This window comes from Falco naumanni, chromosome 2 (genome assembly GCF_017639655.2).
Source record: "Falco naumanni isolate bFalNau1 chromosome 2, bFalNau1.pat, whole genome shotgun sequence".
Taxonomy (NCBI): domain Eukaryota; kingdom Metazoa; phylum Chordata; class Aves; order Falconiformes; family Falconidae; genus Falco; species Falco naumanni.
In genome coordinates this window covers 14,686,051-14,704,722 of record NC_054055.1, presented here as the reverse complement: position 1 = coordinate 14,704,722, position 18,672 = coordinate 14,686,051, and the positions used below count along the sequence as shown (strand labels likewise).

At 39.5% G+C, this 18,672-nt stretch overlaps 1 protein-coding gene across 1 annotated transcript in view; it reads left to right on the top strand.

Moving 5' to 3' along the window:
• Positions 1 to 17,289: 17,289 nt before the first annotated feature.
• The window catches only part of FRY (FRY microtubule binding protein), a 217,443-nt gene continuing 216,060 nt past the window's right edge, over positions 17,290 to 18,672 (top strand). The window contains exon 1 of the mRNA XM_040583936.1: positions 17,290 to 17,455. The gene's annotated coding sequence lies outside the window, so the exon portion shown is untranslated. The remainder of the gene's footprint in view (positions 17,456 to 18,672) is intronic.

Below are 18,672 nucleotides of genomic sequence, written 5' to 3'. Positions count from 1 at the left end.
AGTTGCTAATCATAGGCATTCTGGTTACTGACTAGTGTGTAATATTGCGTCATGCAATTCTGTAGGGTCTCACCTTAATTTTTATGCAAAATATAACCAAATGATCTAAGGCTGATATGTTCAAATTTCTCTCTCTGTCTTCATCCCCCGCCCCACCTCCATTTACCAGCTTAGATGCTTCAAAACCATTTGCGTTTCCTCAAGCATGTCCAAATTCCTTCAGTATTTGGGACGGGGGACACACGACACACGGGACAACACTGACGGACATGAATGACGACAGATTTGAGTGTCTTAAGTACGTTTGCTGTCCCAAGCAAGACCATGTAAAGGGTAGCCATAGTTTCACCTGTGTGAGACCTGTATCCTCCTCAGTTGACACCTGGGGACCAGGATTTGCTGCAGCACCTCAAGCAGCTTGAGATGCTTGTGTGTGGGCAATGGAAACAAGCCCCTGCTGCCATATAAGAGGCTGTAAAACTGTTACAGTATCTCAGAGCTACAAAATCATATTGATTTCTAAAATAAGTCCTCAGAAATATCTTGAGGGAATATTAAGGTCAGAAATTTTATGGCACTTAGATGCTTTTAATGAGACTAGGGACATCATTAAATGAACTTTTAAGATACAGGCTGCTGTACTGTGATTTTTTCAAATTTGTCTGTGTCCTCACTGCTGCTGGAAGGAGCACTGCCACTAAGCATCACTGAGTGCATTAAGCTTTAATAGCAGTTTGGGCCAGATCCAGTCTATCATGACAAGGAATCTTTTAGATCAAAAGCATCTTAAAATTTGGAGTGTAGTCATATCTGTCTTTGAATAGATAGTGTTGCTATCTTTAAGTTTGAACTATTTTATTTTGATTTAACTTCCATTTAATCTTAGCAGTCAGAACCAGGAGGTACTGCATCCAATAACCATCTGGACTTGTTTGTTTTCAGTTTAAAAGATTTGATAACTGTTTGTATGTTAATATGTATAGTACAGATTGTGGTGGGACAAAAGGTGGGTAGGTTTTTAATCTAGAACTTTTTCATAAAGATTGAAAATAAGTCCCCTTTAATTTGCTTTATTTGTCCTCACACTTCTGAATATCATCTGTAGAATATTGCTCTAAATTTGAACAGAAGAATACCAATAGTGAGTCTTCATCATGCTATGTACATTCAGAAAGCCCTATGGATTTTGTTGCTGGTCCAATGAAAAAAATTGTTAGATGGGAAAGTAACCCTTCCCCGCATAGTCTTGTTTAATGTTCACCATAGGAGTCTTACCACTGGAACAAAGACATTGTTGAGACTTGGCTGCTGTTCAAAGTAGAAGATAACAAACATAGCATTTTTTACATAACAAAGTCCAAATACCCAAGTTTGTTTAAGGAAAGATTTTCAAGTGGCAGTTTATTTTGTTTGCTGTTACTTTAAATAAACATTTTCTTCTTAAAAGAAGTATTTTCTGTATTTTTTTTTTTAATTAACTCCATCTAAGTTTTATGACAAGGCTTAACAATAAGGTTTCACTTCAGGATGCTGATAGTTTTCAATACTTTCAGAAGGGATTTGTTAGTATTATCAGTTCCTGTGGTTAGGCTTTTATAAAAAAATTCTGCTTATTTGCTTGAGTAATTACCATTATAATTTAATTAGGAAGTATAATTTGTGTAGGTAGGCTTACTCTGCTCTCCATTTGCATCAAAGTTAGAATAGGTGTCTAGACAATTGAAGTTCAAGCTCTGGAACATCATCCTAATTTTATGCCATAAACAGTCAATTAATGCAAGATGTATTTTAGTCATACCCTATTTATGGAGTTGTTCAAAGCTTGTATTTAGGAAAGTGACTGAAGTTTGAGGAAGAAAACTTTCTCCTCTGTGTTGTATCCATCTTATGATTGTTACCAAATGTTGAGCAGATACAAACATAGGGCTTGCCCATTGTATTCATGCAAAGAGGACAGCATGTGCTAAGTGCTAATTTAGTTCTGTTGATAAACTTCCAGCAGTGTTTCTATGGAAGTGTCACAGGACACATTCTCAGTTAGTATATGATGTTTTTTTCTCTTCTGGTATGGCTTGTGAAGCCTCTCTGGTGGGCACTGTCATGGCCTCAGGGCATTGGGGTTAATGTAGTAGCCTGTAGAGCAGACTGCAGTATCCCCCTGTTGCAGTGATTAGCTTAATGGGGATCTGTTTGCCAGGTGAGCTTGGCTAGCTGTGATACCATCACTTCAAACGATTGTAGTCATAGCAAAGGGCTGTTTCTTTTTTCCCTCGTTGAAGTAATTGCAAATTGTACTGTGATTTAAGAGTACTGCACTTCATTGGTGGGGTTGTAATCTATGTTTCTGCACAGCTGCAGCAAATTGTGTGGTTTGTATCTGAGAGGCAAGAATTGGCTCCTGAGGGCGTTTGGTGTGCATGCTATCTAGTGTATTAATGATGAAATTGAACCAAGAGCTCAAGTTTGCCTTGTGTGTGGGAGGTGGTCAGGATCATGCGGTTCCTCAGTGAGCTCTGAGGAGAGCACTGAAAATTAGTGACTTTGCCAGTGTTTGAGCAGGAGGAAAGAAACTGAAGCAGGAGGAGTTGCAGTGTGTTCATCTGAACCGAATTACAAGCGTAAACCTAGTGCCCTCTGTTGCTGGTGGAGCAGCTTCTGTCTGAAAGCAGTGCAATGTACTGAAGGTTGGTTGTTTTATGTCTGCATATGGAGAATTATGGTTGACTGCGTGTATTGTGAGTGCGTGCTGGCTCAAAATACAATATGGAGGCATATTGATGTCACTGGTTGATGGGAAAAAGTATTTTAAATATAACTGCATAAGTTTTTCAGTGGAATTTGAGGCTGTGGCTTTCTTAGGCAGGACATTAACATCAGATGCCCTTACTGTGGGCTTAGTACTTTTGTGTGTTTGAGCCCTATCGTCAGGGAGCAGCAGGATGAGGTTGCTGTGCGAGGGAGATGGCCAGCAGCCGAGGGTGACAATAAAGAGCGTAATCCCACACTACCCAGATAAGAAGAGTGGAGCGGTCTGGTGACAGTATCCAGGGGCAGCGGACAGCACCGTTTGCCAGACAGGCCTGCAGTCATGAAGTAAGTCCAAGGTCAAGTCAGCTGGTCCGGGCACCTGGCCAGATGCAGACATACCTGGAGCGTAGCTCAGGCAGGGACCAAGGACAAGACTGAGCTTCAGCGTAGCTCCCAGGCAAAAGAGGGAAACCCCCAAGAAGGCTTTTTGTAGCTCTTTCCCACACAGCTCTTCACACAGCTGTCTGGCATCACCGCAGCGGAGCTAGCCTCTAGCACAGCCAGTTGACTCCCTAGGAAGAAGTGAAGAGCTAGTGCACAGGGCCTTGATGCTAACCTTTGAGTATCATCTCTTTGCCTGGAGAAGGTAGCTTCAGCCAGCTGTGCTTTCTTCTCTTGTGTTTGTGGACATACTCGTTGACAACTGAGGCTGTGAAAATATTAAAAAACTTCTGATGCAATTTGTTTCACAGTTTGCCCTATTATTTTCATGTATATTGATCTGGGTAGGAAGAAAGTGGATCCTAGTGGGACTCTGCAAGTGAAAATTTTGGAGGAAATAGCAGCACAAGGAAACTGCTGTGGCTTGCTCAGCTCTGTCACGGGATGACTTAAACCCACTCAGTACGAGGGTGATTATTTTTACTTTCGAGAGGCACAGTGAGAGTCTCCTGATGATCATACCAGTCCTTAAGGGAACGTTCACCAAAGCCTGCAGGTCTATAAAGGCATAAACTACTAACAGCTTTTGTCTTTAGGTAATACCCATCCTACTGCAACACTCTGAAATGTCTGATTTTTTTGGAGTTTCTGTGGTATGATAGCCCCTTCAGAAAAGTGAATTCTGCTTTTTTTTTTTTTTTTTTTTCCTTTTAACTGTGGTGAAGATAATTAATGTTTAAAGGAAATATCATACAGTTCATCATTTTAACAAGGAATGATGAACAATATTAAGGACTTACTGGGAAGGTCCAGGAGTTCTCTGTGTATATCACTGTTTCTGTGCTGGTAATACTATAGTTAGATTTTTACATATTAAAGAAACCTTAGGAATTGCTGCCAGGATGATAATTAATGATATGCTCAAAAGCACAGCTTGGATCAGTGCTCCCTAGAGACCCCAGCAGAGATATCACAAGTTGAACACCTTTGTGAAAAAGCAAGTGTAAGAGTGGGGGAAACATGAAATATTTGCTGTTCTGCTTTACAAGCTGAGGGAAGGAACAGGGCAGCATAAGGTGTCAAAGATGTCTCTTTTGGATTAACGAGATCCATAAACCAGAGGGGGAAGGAAGTATGATTGTGTAATGGAACAGCAAAAGGAAGGTGAAAATTTAACAGGATCAAGAGTATTGGAGAAACACAGGAAAAAGGGGTGTAGAAAAAGCAAATTAGAGAGAAAGAAGAGAGAAATTAGGAAGAAGAAACTCACTGGAAAGGACAAATAGTTGGTCCAAAAGCTGCTAGAAAAAGTTGCATTTATTTTGATAAGATGCAAAATTATATATATAACAATGCTAGAAAACATGAAGAAGGGGTAATAAAACATTGAATTAAATTGTATCTTCTGCAAATTGTATAGTACCAAGAAGACTATCAGGTGCAACATTTTTAAATTAAGATACTTGCTGAAAGCAAGTGATTTCATTCTAAAGCTTAATAGTGATTTTTAAAATTTATGGGTTTGGAAAGGTGGACAATTTTCCCATTTTTATAAAGGCCATAGGACAGGTATTGCATCTGGACATTAAGTTTCATTCTGAATTTTGCTGGTTGTGATTCAAAGCTACATATTTATACTTAGCAGTAAAAGAGGAATTGGTTAGTTTTTAGAAAAGTACTGTCTCAATATTGCTAAGCAAATGAAAGTTTAATGATATCCTGGAAACTGTATGGTTTATGGTGTAATAAGACACACATGTCTGTGTTCATGGTGTAATAAGTACAACATCAAGTAATCCAACAGCTAAATCTAATATTATTTTACAGATTCACTGATTAAGGCTAGGAAGTGAAGAATAGTGTTGTCATGGTGAAGTCTATACAATAAAGCACAAGGAGAAGGAGCTAGTGAATAATTGATACATGTCTAAGATTAGAAACGATCATTTACAGTGTGCTTTTTGATATTCATGCATGCTTTTTACTTCAAAAAACTTAAGAGAAACACATTAGCATAGACTGTGACAGGTTTTTGCATAAACTTTTAAGCAAAATACCAGTGGCTTATGTGTGCAAGAACACACAAATACACAAGTTACTGGCAGTGCTAAGATTGAGAATTCAGGCATAAACCAAGAAGTTTAAAAATGGAAGGCTTTTAGCATGGGATGTGTTTGGCCAGGCTGCATGTATTACTGTATTTCTTAAAAATATTACAGAAACAAGTAAGATTGTATGTCATAAGATTCAGTAAGACAAGTTGTAACATCGTGCCTGTGTGCTTATCTCCTTCTGGTTTTAGTCATATAAAAGACCTCTTAATTTAGTTGTAAAAGCTTTAGTTTAAAAGTAATTTAGTAAGGTGTCCTAGGCCATCTTGAATTAAGGAAGAGTTTTACAAGTTTCCTGATAAAGCTTAAAGACTTGCTTTTTCAAAACACATAAAAATCTCACTACTGTTGCGAAGGTATTGCTGTGTAAAGTAATGGAAAGCTGTTTACTGGGATAAATGTTGCAGCTCTGCTGAAGCAAAGCATTGCAGGCATCATGCCTTTGTAAACTTTTGCTTAATAGTGGTGTCATTTATTTCTATAAATGTGTGATGGAAATCAGTGAACATGCACAATAATTCTAAGTACAGTCCAGCTGCCCTGTAGCAAACTTTACTTGTCACAAATTCCTTTTTAGCAATCCCAGTAGCGAGAGCTATTTTTCATTATTAATTAGCCCCATTAAAATAAATAAAATACTTGCAGTTGGCTCACATACAACAATCCTGAGGTGTTGTTTTTTCTGCTTGCAAGCTGAAGGAAATTATTTGGGGGGGGTGTGTGGAATTGATAAAAAGTAATCTGTGTATAAATATTGTGTGTCAATTTCAGATTGGTTTTCATTCTTTTAATGCCTCAAGTTTGCAAACCATGTTATAGTAAATGTCTCATTAAAGCAAACGTCTCCATCTTCTCTAGGGTAAGTTAAGTCATAGCCAGCTTATGACCATATATTGAGAACTTTAAAAATGACCAATCAAAATGAATCAAAATAATTCAGTAGTTACTGTGAAAAGGTCATGGCAAATATCAAGGGAGAGAATTGAACAATGCCTTAAAGAAGGATGGCAGATATCAGCATGAGGTTCAATTTAAGTTAATTTACTGCCCAGAGTAAGTGGGGAGTATCATGCAGCATGTAACAAAAAGTTCAGATTTGTGTTACATGATGAGGCACTTGATTTCCTTCATTAACATCTAAAGCTTCACAGGCTTCCTGTGCATTTTTCTGCTTAAAAACAGGCAAACTGCCACCAATGATTATAAATTAATCAAGACATGCAAGCTGAGAGGAAAAGCAAAGGGGTTGTCTTTCTTAAACATGGTAGGGGTAGAGAATCATAGAGGTACTGGATAGATATAAAAGTGATTAGCATTTTTGCCAACTGGTTTGTGGTATGCCTAAATATTCCTGTTTCCCATATTTACGGATTAGGTTTTTAGACTTTATTTTTGTTGTGCATCCCAGAACTGAATCAAGTGTAAAACCCGCACTGGTATTTTATACAGTGATGGTTTTACGCAGACCAACCATGGTCTGTGTAAGAGAAACTATATTCAAAACTTGTGTGTTTTTCATGGTTGTGTTATATGCACAACGCTTTAGCAGTGGATTCCTACTGAACACAAAATAAGCTTTGTGTTGTGTCTGAAGCAATGATCCATGTGTATGTAGTAGTAATGCTTTGTGGTGTCCTTTTCAAACAGATATTGATGTAGTTGCTTGGGGGAATGGTTGCATTTCTTCCTGCATTCTTCAGTCAACATTACATTGGATATTGGAAAACAGCCTTAATAACTGCAAAAAAGGGCAGGATTTTCCAGTACACTGAAGGTCTTGGATATATATGTGATTGGAGAATGTGAACTTGATAAATGTACATTTGAGAAAAGATCTGCAAAGTTTATTTTTGAGAGAGGGGAGTTCTAGTTAGGCAGTTAAAATAGAAGTGAAAATTATACAGATCAAAAGCTAATAACTGTAATTAACCTCAAAACTGAAAAGCACTTATCTTTTAGCATGGCCCCTTCATTAATGGGAGACTTTTCAGTGAACGGTAGCTCTTGTCCTTGCCTTGCTTGGCTCGTCCTTGCCTTCAGATTCATCCCTTTGAAATGAGTTAGAGAGCTGCAAACGTTTCCCTCTGGATATTGGACTTGGCAGTTCCTTGTGTGCTGCACCGAGCTGGGGGCATGGCATTGGCAGGAGAGGTGCGCTTTCTGCGACTGGTCCTACACCATATTGTGAAGAGACTCGGCTGAGTAGAGCTGACATGGGCTGGATTTTGAGGTCTGTTGTTCAGTCAAAATTATAAACAGTGAAGGAAAGCTGTGCTATTGCATATTTTTCCTTATTTTTCCTTAATTAGCTTTTCAGAAACATTGAAGTAACATCATGGAAAAAATGGCAGCATCAAAGCCTGTCCGTTTATGTGCACATGCCTCCAGTGAAGGCAAAGGGGGTATCTTCTTTTTAACAGATTGGTGAAGGGTTAAGCCGGTATGTCAGCTTCCTGGTTTTTGTTGTTTTTCTGTTATATTTCTGTGGAAATTAGATATTTTTTTTTCTATGCCTTATTTCCTGTACAGGTTGCTAAGCATCAGTAAATGAATTCCATAAATGTTACTATCTATGATTTGCATACAGGAGAACATTAACATTGAAGTTGCATGCATTTGTTAAGTATTTGCTCAGATTATTTCTTTATAAGTTGTTTCTTGAAGAAAAGCAGGGAGTACTCTAAAGCACAGATATTCCCAACTGTATTATGTAGTTTTTCCAGCTGTTTTTTTTTAATAGTGATAGAAGTTTGTCAAAGGCTTCAGAGCCAGAGATGAACAGATCTAGATCTTCCTCCAAGTGGAGAAAAAAGATGCATCGAGGGCTCTGCTCACTATTAATACTTTTGAGAAAAAGATGTTTTGTTGAGATAGATGTTCATCTTGTTTTGTTAGCCTAAGTTTTTGAATAAAGAGTTCATTGCTTAATTCTGAAGCCGTTCACTGGCAGCATGATTAACAGTGGTTTATTGTACAACCAAAGAAAGCAATACTAATTGCAAATATAAAGGCTTCCTCACAGATACTTTCTGAATGGCTTGGTTTTCCTAAATGAAGTCATCTTTTAAATAATTTTACAACTGAAGGGCTTTTTCCTTTTTTTTTTTATTTTTTTATTTTTTTTAAATTTACCTATTGTTTTGGAAGTCTTTGTGATTCTGATTGTCATATACGTGACAGCTAGGAAGTACAATGGCTAAAGGTGTTATTCAGAACACTATTGTTATCAAGTTTGGGTACCTGGAGTTTGGTTTAGCAGATTATTCGTATTCAGAAACCTTGGCTCTAATAGTTCAAATCTTTCACTTCACATTGGGATTGGTATTTATATTTTGTCTTTTATTTTGGCATTAAATATTTTAATAAGTAGGTTAGCAGCAAACTGATTGGTATTCCAAACTAAAAAAAGTTACATGCTGCTACTTTTAGTCTTTCTTCTTAATTATTCACTCTGAAGGCCTGTATGTATAAAAAGAGATCAACTGTAAGTCAAGGGGAGGCGTTGCTTCAGTGTTGTTTAGATTATTCAATTTCTGCTCTTTTTTATCTAAAATAATAAAGAATTACCTGAGATGGGAAAAGAAAAAAGTAATGCTGTACTACAGAATTTGCCTATTAATTAGATAAAGGAAATTTAAATTAAATTAAAGAGATGGCTAATTTTATAACATGGAGGAAGGTACTAGCTGCAGTGGGTATTTTGTTTATATTTTTCCTTAAGCTGCTTTGCTGGGAAAAAAATTATCATAGAATCCTAGAATGTTGTGGGTTGGAAGGGACCTTAAGGCTCTTCTAGTTCCACCCCTCCTGCCATGGGCAGGGGCACCTTCCACTAGACCAGGCTGCTCAAAGCCCCATCCAGCCTGGCCTTGAGCACTGCCAGGGATGGGGCAGCCACAGCTGCTCTGGGCAGCCCGTGCCAGTGCCTCAGCACTCTCACAGTGAAGAATTTCTTCCTAATATCTAATTAAATCTGCCCTCTTTCAGTTTAAAGCCATTCATTCCCCTTTTGTCCTGTCACTACATGCCCTTGTAAAAACTCCCCCTCCAGCTTTCCTGTAGGCTCCTTTAGGTGCTGGAAGGCTGCTGTGAGGTGTCCCCAGAACCTTCCCTTCTCCAGGCTCAACAACCCCAACTCTCTCAGCCTGTCCTCACAGGAGAGGTGCTTTAGCCCTCTGATCATCTTCCTCTGGACTTGTGCCAACAGGAGCAGATAATGATAGGAAAAAGGGTCCCTGGAAAGAGATTTCTGTTCCACCATTTTTGATAGCCATCTTTCAAATTGTTCTTCCTGCTTGTGCCTACAAGGAAAGCTGGGAAAGTTTGGGTCTAAATCTTGTTCATGATGCTTTGCACAGACTGTGTAAGAGTTTCATCCAGAGTTTATTTATTGAGAGTCGCTGTGTCGGGGTCACTGAAGTTGCTTGCATATCTGATTAATCAAAACAGAGTGAGGAAAGAGATCAGAAAAAGGAAAACTATTTAATGAAATGCCAGTTCAGAGATCAAATTTAATTAAAACTAGCAAAACAAAAGTAGCAGCTCCTATCTGAAAACTATTGCAGCCAGCTGCATCACAGAAGCCTACTAAAATAAATACCAGATTTTTGGCCCCAGTTAAAGATCCAAGTTTGTTTATAAGAGGATTATTTTTTATATTTTTGTTCAAATGGACCTCTACTTCTGCTGTAGTCACCAAACCAACACTTGGTGCACTATTAAAGATGCTTGCAGTAGGACAGCAAGCCACAGAACTCTTCTGGGAATGCAGCGCTGTCCTGCTGGTAGCAAGAGCAACACCACACCACCATTTATTTTCCATTTTAGTCATGTATAGAACGCTCCTTACCTTTTACACAACAAAGTGTTTTCCTGTTATTACTTTGACTCCCAATGAGGCCATAGTTATGTGATCACTTTCACGAGGAGGAAATCAGTGCTAGTGCTGGAAAATGAGATCCCTTCATTCTACGTCCTGCTCTGTCCTGCCAGCTCTCTTGTGTTGGCCGTGCTCGAGTCTTCCCAATAAAAGTTAATGTGAAGTAGAGGGAGGGTTGCGCTTTTTTTTATTCTTCTTTCATTTGTTTGGGTGTTTTTAATCCTCTATGTCAGATGTTAGGGTCTTTTTAAAATACCATCTGATTCTGTCCATTGCACTTTTGAAATCTTTGACAAATACAAATTATTCAAGACTGACTGGCAGTTTTGAGATTAAATTTATATAGAACTGTTGTGTTTTGAGAAGTTCTCTTACAAAGTAGCTGGACACCAGAGAGTTTAAAACTAGAATGAGATGGCATTTATTGATAGTAATTTTGAAAGTTTTCCTCAATGTGGAGCTATCAGTGGCTGCAGGCAGAGGCAATAATCCATGTACTGCCACCCTGCTGGCAAACAAGGTTGGTCCTGGCCTTCACCTACAAATTTTTAATAGTTGAGGTGTTTATTTTGTATCACTTTATCTTGTTTTCTTCCAGTGAATTAAGTGAATGTTTTTAGGACCACAGAATGTTTATTAATGAACTGCCTTTGCTAATAGTAATCAGGTTGTGTGGGTATACAGACAATTGGTAAGGTGAACATTACTTAAAAATTGGGTAAATGTAAAATATATGTGACCTTATGTGTGTTTGGTAAGAAACAGTTTGCTGAGTTGAGCTCTAGAGATGGTGTAGTAACACATCAGAGAATAGTGCCTCTGAGTACTGGTATGTTTATCGACCAGTTTCAGACCGTGAAAGATGAATCTCAGACTCCTCATCTTCATCACACTCTTTACTGTGTAAAGCAACATAGTTACCAGAAAGGGCTCCAGTATAAGAGACCAGTATGTTGGGGTAAGAGTTGAAGTATACATAAAGACTAATACTAGTTGCCTTTCAGAGCATGAGGAGAAAAAGCACGAGGACTGGAGATGTGTGTACAGCAATGGTTGTGCAGAAATGCTCAGCTGCTTTCTGAGCTGTTTGCGCCAGTTCAGAGCTGCAGACTGCTCAGGCCTGGCCAGGCACAACCAAACGAGAAGTGCAGTTAGTTGGGTAGATGCAGGCAACTGATAGAGCTCTGCTCCCTCCAGCACCCAAACCAAAAGCTTTATGTGGTGCTGCACAGCAACCGCTGGTCTGAAGCAAGCGCTGATGTTCCAGGTGTGGCATTGCACTCCATGGACTGGCTCGAGTGCATCCCTGCTGCCTGGGAGGTTCTCCCCTCTCCATTAATAGAATACAATAGAAAAATACAAGTTCTACTATACTAGATCTACAGATCTATTCAAGTGAATATAAATGGATAACTTTCCCAGCTACGCTTATTCTGGTGGTGATAATCAGGTTTTGGGCAAGCATAAGAAAGGAAAGACTTCCAAATTGGGGTGGGTGGGGAAATCGTTAAATGAAATAGTTTTTTAAGAGCAATAAAGTGATACAAAGCCAAAAAGTTTTGGTTTGTCTTGTGGGTTTTTTTCTATTCAGTAACGTTTGAGGTACTGGTTTCCTTGATTCTTTCACAGAATATTTATTTATAGATCTCAAAAATCATGTATTTTATCTTGTAATTTTGCCTGCTTTTAACCAGCATAAACTTAGTAAATGAAATCAATAACATTAATTTTATTCCTAAAACTCAGTCAACAGTCATTTTTATGTTTGACTTCACTTTTTTTATCAATTGAGCTTCTCAACATAAAGACACTAATTATGAACCTTTCTCTGTAAGTATTCAAAATATCTAGCTGTTTTACTACTAACTTTTTTAAACAGGAATTTTTTATAAGCGAAGATTGTTCTGGTTTTCAATGGAAAGGGAAGATTAGTGCCAGAATAGCAAAGTATTTACATGATCCTCTGCAGGGATCAACATGTTCTCTGCATGAATTACTTCTCTTAATCATCATTATCATATTATGATCTCAGAATTAATTACAACTTTGAGAGGGAAGTATTTTAGCTGCCTTTGATTCATTCTTCTATGTTGTTTGTTACCTTCTTTTCTTAGTAAGTTACATTTCTCATGAAGAAAAGCAATTATTCCCTCTTGCACTCTTGGTTCCTGCATCTTTGGGTTTTTTTTCCCCTCACTTTTAGTTACAAAATGTGACTGGTGCAGTTGCTGTTTTGAACCCCACCTTTAGGGTTGCTAGGCAGAGGAACTTCATTGCGTAAGTAACCTGTTACTGAACAGGCTACTGCAGCCCTAACCAGCCATCTAATGAACAGCCAAGTCTTAAGGGAGATAACTTCTGCCATTTACTGTTTGGAACCAGACCTTTTAAACGTGGAAAAAAGGAAGTGGTAAATTGTTTTAAAATAACAAAACAGCTAAAGCAAAAGAAATCTTTGCCAGCAGAAAGTAGTACAAAGCAAGTATATAAATGCCTGAACATAGCCGTCAAAATAGTAATTCCTGAAAATGGATGATAACATCATGCATTGCAAATGCTTGATGGCTTGCTTTCAGTTTTGAGATTTAGGGATGTGCATTTGGTTTGGGTCCACATCTGCCTTCCGGTTAGTGGGTGGCCTCAAATGAACTGCACAGATTTCATGACGGAGTTTCTGGTTTGTTCTGTGCAATAAATATTTGACTATAATAATTCAGATCTTGACATTCCAAATCAAACTGATTTCTCCATCCCTGGTAAATATAGATTACCAAAGTAGAAGCATGTGTGTAAATATTTCAAATACAGTAGTAATGGTTTCTGACAAATAGTACTGCAATTTCGGTTGGCAAAAGTTTGTGTGCCTTTCAGCATGTTCTGGAGATTATCTGACCATCAGTTCTTATTAGCACCATCTTAAAGTCAATAAACACAGAAATATTAGGAGGGAATCATGTGAAGCTGCATGCGGCAAAGGAGAGAAGCAGAGAGCAGAGCCTGGAACAATGGTGAGATAGTGGGTATGAATTTCAGGTGAGCAGACAGGATTCTGTGAAAGCAAAACTAAGCAGGTACAAAGCTGTACAGAGCTTAAAGGTGCAAAGTTAAGAGACAGCGTTAGGAGCAGATTTGCAATAGCCAGTGTCATTTCCGAGACTAAATTTTTCCCTGTTGTTAAACATAAGATGAGCTGAGGAAAGCTCGGTTGTTCTTTCTTTGGATTCTGGTGAGTGTTGGCTTTAGGGTGTAGCTGTAGGTAGATAAAGTAGGCAGTTACTTGACCATTTGATGGGTGGAAGCAGCCAGACAGCTCAGCAAGACCTACTTCGATGCTGCCTTTCCTTTTCTTGTGGCTTTTCTTGAGCAGTGCTTCAAGGATGGCAAGATGGCCAGGCAACAGGTCTTTGCCTCCTGCTGCGCAGCTGGGCATAGGCTGCTTTCCGCTGCCCTCACCTGCCGAGGGACCAGAAAGGACAAGGCTGCCCCAATGACCTCCTGGGTGGCTTTTCTCAGAAGTTCCTTCATCTCAGCCCTACCGTTTCCCCCCCTCCTTCCTCCGTGCTGCCCGCTGCAGCTTCGCGTCTGCTGTTGCAAATCTGCGAACTGGCTTTGTGAAGTGGCTGCTGGGCTGGCCGGGCGGAGGGGCTTTGCTTCTGGAAATCATACCATCTGGCCTTACACCAGGACGCTGTATACGGAGCTTATATTTAGATCACCTTGTATCTGGCATCTGGACTGACTTTATCTGCGTGCTTGGCAAGACGTGGTTGGAGCACTTTCTTTAGTGGATGATACTCGACGTCATGCCTGTATTGTCAGGTCTCAGTTGCCACGGTGAAAGACGTTCCGTAAAAATAGTTGTTCTTTCTTTAGAGCTGTCCTTCCTATTGGTGGGAGCTGCGCGTGGGATGCCAGTTATTATTGGTGTCTATTAGAAGTATCAGACACAGGGAGGGCTGGTAAAGAACATTTTGCCCTTGTAATTGGACAGATCAATTCTGACCATCGGCAAAGATAACGCATGGCAGGTCCAGCAGCACCGAGTATGCTGATACTGAGCTACATTGCACTGTACAGCTCAAGTTTCTATAGGGCTGGGTTGTGGGGTAGTTTGGTTGTGGTTTTTTGTGGGTGGGGTGGGATTTTTTTGGTTTGTTTGTTTTTTGTTCTTTTCCAGTGTGTTTTTGTGTAAAGGCATCTTTGTCACAGCTGAAGGACGACAGAAGCGGGAGGGCCGGGCCGTGCTGCTGGAGGGCCAGCAGGGGGCGCCGGAACGCCACGCCGCGTCCCCCCGCCGGGCCTTCGTATCCCGAGCGGGCGCCGCCGCGCCGGGGGGCGCCGGGCCCGCGTGGGATGCCGCAATCGTCACGCTTGTAACTACTGCTTCGTCTTATGATGATTATTTCAGTACTGCCCGTTAGGCAGTAATATCGACAAGACCGTTGTGCACCTGCTGAGGGCGTTTATTAATTTTCTTTGCCTCTTAAGAAGAGAGAGAAACGCAAATCCTGCTTTCTTAGGGAGAAAAAGTGGGGCACAGTGGAAGTGCGGATAATCTGTGTGACTTACACGTGTTGTATGGCACGTATTTCTGATCTATGAAAGTCATGGTTTGGTGTAAATAATACCTGCGGAGAAATAACATACCAAGAAATGTCTCAAGGATGAGTAAAAAGATAGCAGACAACAAATCATGGTGCGACACTCCACAGTTAAACTAATGATATCCATACTGTACTTTATTTCAGGTTCCTCTTTTTGAGCTTTCGTCAGGGTCCGGTTTGTGCTGTGGTTGTAGAGGGGACTGTGCCCTTCATATACTGGACTGAGAAGGTGGTGTGTCAGCGCAGGGTTGTAACGTTTGCCTGGAGACTGCTTGATTCAGCTTGTGCCGGTTCTTTGAAAGAGTGTCCGTGAAAGTCAGTATTTACAGTGTTGCCTGAGAGTCTGTTATGGAAAGCACTCTCTCTCCTCATGACCCCTCTTCTCCCCCCGAAGTGAAGGGAAATGACTTCAGGCTACCAGAGATTGGAAAGTGCAATTCATCACATGGATATGCAAACCCAGGCAATTGCTTTTAAGATGCAGTCCTTCCTTACTGCACAGATGTGATGTATGACGGAATAAACCCACTCTGTTGTATTGATTACGATAACCTCAAGTATTCCGTGTTACTGGAATAACTCATTTTTGTCCAGAAATCTTGTAAGTCTCCGACAGTGTCTCGCAGACGCGAACAATCTCCTCAGCAGGCAGATGAGGAACTAGAGCAGTTTCTGGAACCTGTTAGCTCTACTGTCTGTCACATCTCATTTTCTAAAACCAAAAGGCATCTGAACAACGGGGCCTTATCTTTAAAATGTTTGAGTATAGCATACAAAAAGATATCCAAATTTGCAGAAAGTTTGAAGGAGCAGATGTGAGCCATGATTGCCCTGTCTGTCTCAATGAGTTTTGACTCAGTTGACAGTTTGATAGTTCTCTTAATGTTTGGGAAACCTGAACTCTTGCATAAATATACAAGAAGAGAATTATCCAGACTTGTGGTAGTGCTTCTTAAAATAATTGTGGTTTTTATGGAAGACAGATACAAAGGCTATCCAGAAGGAAAGAAAGAGAAGTACAAATGTATGAGCCCTTCATCACTTCACCATGTATTGTTAAGGGTGGTTCTTGTTCTTAAGGAAAGGGTGGCAGAGGAGACAGGGTTGTAAAACACCGTTTTATGAGATAGCAGAAAACTGAGTATAATTTGATAATATCAACTCAGTAGATCTTTTAATTAAGTGCCTTATCAAACAGTTCATGGGGCTGACCAGGTCAAGTAATGTTGGAGTTGGATTGTCCTGTTTGCTGCCATGAGTCTGGAGTATTGAGATTAAGATATGCTGTTCAAGAGCCTGCTCTGTCAGCGCTATTGTTGTCCAGATGGGTTGTGAGACTGTCCTTAGAGGTATTCAGTGCTGTGGTTAGACAAGGCTCTGAGCAACTGCATCTCATATTCAAGTTAGCAAACAAGGTGTCTTACTGATGTCACAGATCTATGTAGCGGCATCACTCCTTGAGCGCACAGAGAACATCCAAACTGTCCTTACAGTTGCAAAATTCCAGTTGGTTTTGATAATTCAGCATTATAGGCCTCTAGGCATATCCATCATGAGACAGTGCTATTTCTCTGAAGGGCAGTATCCACATCTGCTGCTAGTGGTTTTGAACATGGATGTGGTGCAGGTGGCAGTTTCGGCTTCGGAACCTTTGTGCATGCTGGGATCTGCTCAAAAGTCTCAGATTCTTTTCCATCACTACCTTTTGAAATGACATTAAAACCTAGGACACGCTGACAGTAACATGGCATCATATGATCAGTGTGTTTGCTCAGAGGAGGAGCATCAGAGACAATTTCATGCTCCTTTGGTCTTATGACCAGGGAAGCCAGGTCACAAACCTGATATAAAATAAGAACAGTCCTGCCATCCAAAAGCCATGTCTGTGTTGGGATTTTTGAGGGCTGATGAGATTTCAGCCAGTCTAGGTGAGGGAGTGTTGCAATGCTACCTTTGTGCCACTTCCACAGAGCATAAGAGCAAATGTACATAGCCTGTCTCAAAGAATGGTTATGGGTGACTAACTTTTGTTTGTGAGCCTGCAGTTTAGACTGAGTTACAAAATTGGCTGACAGATGCCTGTAATTGCACCAAACAAAGTACGATGTTTCCTGTTCTAATAGGGACCTTGTAGTTATACCCAAATAGTAAAAGTAGATTCCTACTTTCAGCATTTTTATTTTCCAGAGACACTGTTCTGTTTACTTCTGCTTAAGGAATTACAGCATAACTCAGTTTCCTCTGTTGCTTATAGTTTCTGACTAGAAATCTACCAAAAAATAAAAAAGGTCTAGTTCGTGTTGTCAGTGTAAAGAAAAGAAAGTATGCAATAATTGATTTAACAGCATCTGTTATAAAATGTTTGGTAGATAAATACAATCTTTAAGGTCATGCTTTAAGACTTGGACTTTTTTAATCTTTTGTTTAAAGGAGGAGCAGTAATATGTCATGGTGTCCAGGTGACTGAAGGTTAAGACAAATCTTATTTTCCCTAGGTGGTTGTGATGGCTCACAATGCAAAACAGTGATCTCCAGGAAGCAAGCAAGATAGCATCCAGGGTGCTTACAGTTAACCCATCTCTGCCTGAACTAGAAAACTATTAATGAAAATTACATTGCAAAATTAAAGCATTAGAAGAGATCAGTACTGGAAACCGTTGCTTCAGGGAAAGGTAAGATTTTGCATTCATTATCTAGTCATTAAGGATTTAGGTGGAATTTTTCTGTTAGAATGATAGTGAATTTTATGTATGAATGCATTTCTTTATTGAATACATGTGGCAACTATTACAGTTTTTTAGTAAATAGTTAAGTCTTTTGCATAGGTGAAAAATACAAAACGTGTATTGGGATTTGGAAGCTCATGTATATGGAGTTCTTATGGAACAGGATTCTGTGCATGAACTTAATTTAGCATTTAGCAATGACAGTTTTGGGCTTCTTACTGCCTCACTTTACATATGAATTACAAAGCTGTATTAAGACCATCACATGGTGCCATAAGAATGTGCACATACCCTACTACAAGTATTTATGGACTCTGTCTTAATGTTAGTGAAAGCTGGCAAACTATTACCAGGAGTTGAAGAAACTTGTGGGTTTAAACTAATCAGATATAGTGCAAGTGTTTTGCTAAAGCCTTCCTGGGACTGAAATTCCTTACAGAAAACGGTTGCCTATATTTGGTTGTATGTGTTTGAAAACAGATGAATAAGTATTTTCCATGTGTACTAAATAAGTATCTGAAATAGCTGCAATTACTACCATGCTTTTATATCTCAAGGGACCTGGGGAAATAACACAGAGCGACATGAGTACAAATTCATCGATGTCCTTCTCTCGAACAAAACCAAACCTTTTTTTTCCTAGTAACAAAGGTTGGATGCGTGTTAAGCTACCACTATTAAGCTGCAGTTAGTCCTCCTGGCTATATAAAAATAAGAATTCTTGGGGCAATTAATTTTGCCCTGTAATTGGCTGTAAGTCATGCCAAATTACATTGTTAGCAGTATTTCTCCTGGAGTACTGGCTTCCATAATGTCCCAATTCTACTCCACTGAGGAGTGAAATATTTTATTTTACTTTTAAAGAGCAGTACTATAAAGGCTCTTGACAGGACCACGGACTTTTCAATCTGAGTAGTTATTTTTATGTTCTTTACTGATTGCTTAATTACAGATTTTTCTCTGACTTTTCAATCTGAGTAGTTATTTTTACGGTTTTTGCTGTTTGCTTAAATACAGATTTTTCTGTTTCAGCTTCTCTAGATTTTTGTATGATGGTTTTCAGTACATTGGGACAATTATTATAATACCATTTGTTACTCAGTGCCTATTTTATTTTAATGTAGTCTTTTTTTAATATCCAAGACCATGCAGATCAAAACAAG